Source organism: Epinephelus moara, chromosome 21 (assembly GCF_006386435.1).
Source record: "Epinephelus moara isolate mb chromosome 21, YSFRI_EMoa_1.0, whole genome shotgun sequence".
Taxonomy (NCBI): Eukaryota; Metazoa; Chordata; class Actinopteri; order Perciformes; family Serranidae; genus Epinephelus; species Epinephelus moara.
This window is the reverse complement of record NC_065526.1, coordinates 3601380-3605605: the sequence shown is the minus strand read 5'-3', so window position 1 is coordinate 3605605 and position 4226 is coordinate 3601380. Positions and strand designations below refer to the sequence as shown.

At 41.1% G+C, this 4226-nt stretch overlaps 1 protein-coding gene across 1 annotated transcript in view; it reads right to left on the bottom strand.

The window, feature by feature from the left end:
- kcnq3 (potassium voltage-gated channel, KQT-like subfamily, member 3) overlaps window positions 1-4226 on the bottom strand; it is a 182962-nt gene that overhangs the window by 76394 nt on the left and 102342 nt on the right. The gene's annotated exons all lie outside the window — the stretch shown is intronic.

The window sequence follows — 4226 nt, the reverse complement described above, 5'->3', positions numbered from 1 at the left end:
GTTCTGTACGACATCTATTGCACGTCTGTCCGTCCTGGAAGAGGGATCCCTCCTCAGTTGCTCTTCCTGAGGTTTCTACCATTTTTTACCCATTAAAGAGTTTTTTTTGGGGAGTTTTTCCTGATCAGCTGTGAGGGTCATAAGGACAGAGGGTATGTCGTATGCTGTAAAGCCCTGTGAGGCAAATTGTGATTTGTGATATTGGGCTTTATAAATAAAATTGATTGATTGATTGATTGATTGACTAGTTTGTTTGCAGCCAGGGAGGAGGTCGAGAGACATGACATTTTTTTGGCTTCCCTGACAGGAGAAAGACTCAACGGGTCTCTCTATACAACCAAACAGTGTTTTAATCATACACTACTAAAAAAAACTGAAATGAAACTGATCTTGTTCTGAGTGCAAAAGTTAAAAACAACAACAGTAATGAAGGCTGGAGCAGTTTAGTAAATACACAGCAATCCTCCTCATCCCCTGCTGCACAGCAATAATAAAAACCACATTGTGACATAATGTGATACAAGGACAACATGACTTCACACAGAGTGGACACACTATTAACAGCAGACTATACATCACAGCTGTCATGTTTCCAGTGAAAATGACCTTCTCTGTGTTTGAACACGTTTCTGCTAAAAGTTCCTCTTTTACCTCTGACGACATTCTGTGTCCTTCAGTCTGAACCCCAGCGCAGAGCTCACAGGTGTGTATTGGTTAACTCAGCAAATTCAAACATCTGGAACTGTCGATTTTTAAAAGACAACAAAAGCCTTGTGCAAATGTAGGCTTTTAAAAGGACAACAGCAGGTAAACATTCCTGTGAGCAGCTCTAAAGACGTTTGACTGACTGGACGGACAGAATGGTTTTCATGCGTGTCAGCAGAACGCCAATACGTCCTGTACGATGCGGTGTAGCAGGTGGAATGGTCGATGTGTAGATAAATCCTCTGTTCAATGTGTCACCATTGATTTGGGAGGAAAAAAAAGCTGCTGACTGATGACTGCGATCAAATACTGCTGCGACCATGATCTCTGCCACAGTGGTCCAGTCTACTCAAACCCAAAATTCAAAGGTGAGACTTTTCTCATCTGTGTGCGATAAACAATTCAGCCAACTTCAGTGAAGTCACAGGAAGATACTGACTAAAAACTAACCAAAGAAAACAATGCAACATGGAGATTGAAAAATATAGATAATCAGAGAACAAGTGATGTCACATTTATCTGCTTAAACCAACCACCTTTTACTGCCAAGACATTTCTACTATGTCAGTAAAATCTACAGATATACAATTGTTTATCTCAGAAACATATCGATATCAGATAAATAAATCGGAGAGGGGAACACACGGGAGCAGAGTGGACTTTGTCATTATTCGCACAAGTGCAATCGTTTAAATCAGATAAGAACCAGCTTTTATCTTTGTCCCCGTTTAATCTCATCTCATTTTTACCCAAGAAGACCTTTCTTCTTCTGTGTAACCTGTGGAGAACATCCTGTTCCTCATTCCACTAATTCCCTCCCCAGAGGAAATGGGAGCACATTGTTTACGTTTTTAAACCATTTCTAAATTCAGCGCCGTGCTGAGAGTTGCTGTCAGGACGAGTAATTCAAGCAGCGCTGAAAGGGGATTTGTGTGAGGACTTACTTTACTTTCCTTACTGTAAGTACTCCTCTGAATAATGTCTCACCTCATGCTTATCAAGAGGCAAAACTAAGCCAGTACTAGCAGTAAGATACATTGAGTCATCCAAAGTGAAATACTGATACTGTAGGATGATGTCTGTCCGTCAGAGGAAAAGTTTGGGAAATTTTTTATGCTTTTAAACCAGGTAAAGAAGTAACCTTGTCGAGCTGAATGAATCCTGAAACTGTAATTAAATGCAGTATTTAAGTAAAAGTACTAATTTACTTAGAAACAATGTGAAAGAGGCGCAAAAACAGATCCCACAATCCCAAGAAAAGGGATAGTGCACCCAAAAACGATAATTCAGCCATTATCTACTCACCCATATGCCGAGGGAGGCTCAGGTGAAGTTTTAGAGTCCTCTCAACACAGAGGCAGTCAGAGCTACAGGCTACAATGAGGCTAAAAACAGAGTTCAAATGATGTTTTTCCAAACAACTTTTTATGTCGGGGCTTCAGGACACTTGGATCACTACGGACGAGCAGTATGGAGATATTTTGTGGTTTCAATTATGTGTTTTTGGACGTTTGAATCTGGGGCGCCGTCAGCCTCCATTAGGTGGAGTTGTGTTGCTACCTCCTCTCCCCTTGGATCTCTGCAAGTGATGTGAGGACTCTAAAACTTCACCTGAGCCTCCCTCGGCATATGGGTGAGTAGATAATGGCTGAATTTTCATTTTTGGATGCACTATCCCTTTAAAACCACTCTGGTTTCCTCTCTTCTTCCTCCTGTTTGCTCCTCCAGGCGAGTTTTAGCATTAATAGCTACAACCACAAAGCATGCAGGGAGAGAGAAATAAAGCCACATGATGAAGTCATTTGTACGCCGACACTACTTTAACACTGCAGCCTGTGCAAAAGCGTCCTGACGTTGACAGCAACACGAGGGAGAGACACTTTCATGCATCTTTTAGCTTGTTCTAACTGAGCCGCTCTGACACAAAGAGAATGAGATATGATGACTAACTACAAGCATTTAATCACAAATAAAACTGAGCAGCACCTCACCAAGAGACTAACGAAGCTGACTGAGGTCACGGCGGCTGGTTAAAATATCCGGTTTAGCTAATAATCAGACTCTTTGTCAGGTCATGTGTCACCTCCATGTGTGAGACTGTATTTCCACCCTGCTCCACTCAGAAGGCCATTTAGACATCATGCGTGTCCTCAGGGCGTGTTTAGTCTCCTGTAAAAGGTTCCTAAAATGAACCAGTGGCCTCTGTGTGGAAGCAGGAAGCCATTACGGAACAAATGAAAGGCAGCAGCAGTACCTGAGAGTGCTAGTTAAGGTGCCTCTGACTGTTAAATGACACCAGAAACTGCCGTTCAGTCCTGCTTCAGAGTCTTTCTGCTCCCTGTTGCTCACACTTCGCTAAACACAGTGTTAAAGGAACACTTCACCCGCAGAATGAGCATTTGTATATCAGCTACTCAACATGTGTGACGCTGATTTTGGGAATAAAACTTGTTTTTTCTCGCATGGCTTCAAAGCAAACAGAGAATTCAAAAACACATAAATCTCTTGATGAACTGAAGTCATGGGGGTCCACATTTAACAACAGTAAAACATCTGTTTCTAGACTCTCACACAACTCGGGCAGTATAATCCAAGTCTCATTCATGCAGTCACACGCTCAGTATTCCCCAAACACATGCATTTTCACTAAAACCTTACTACTTAGAGAGTCTCACACATGGACGGGTGGTGCGTCTGCCTGTTAATCTGGGGGTGACGTGCTCCTTTAAAATGAGTGTGATATATGTCTAACATATTGTGATGTTTATTTTAAATTTAATTGCCATCTGTACATGACTATTGTTAGTTACCAATTTTTGGTTTTAGGGAACACAATGAAGTCAAGGATTGAACCAAAACAAAACAAAAAATTTGAATACTAATAATCTACATACATTCATATGAACTGTGGCCTGTCTTACTGATGTACTCACTCTGAAAATTATATTGTCATCAAGAGCTGAGACTGACATGATTTACCATAATCTAAAACGATATTAAATAAAAATTAAATAGAAAAATTAAGCAAAAGAAAAAACCAAACACTGTCCTTGGCTGCCTTCACTTTGATCGCTGTTCAACTGCATCCTCTTTTTGGCAGAGAGATAACGACACATTGTCCCTTATAAATTATTGATTTGATTGCTTCCAAAAACATGCGGAGGAGGGTGTGATTTTGCTTTTTTTTTTTTAATCTTATGGTCTGCAGAGCTTCCTGTCAGGCTCCGTCCAGCCCCAACAAGCCCACCGGTCACTACTGCTAGTTGTGCTGTAGCTACCCTGTCAGTCGAATCTGACTTGGCTGTTCAATACAAATATTCAACAATATATATATCTTACTATATAATGACCAAAACTCTGTGTGTGTCTGTTCCATGTTTTTCTCCTCACTGACTTGGTCAATCCATGTGAAATTTGGCACAGTGGTAGAGGGTCATGGGAGGATGCCAATGAAGCAATATTACATCAATTGGCCAAAGGGGGGCGCTATAGCAACCCATTGAAATTGCAAACTTTGAATG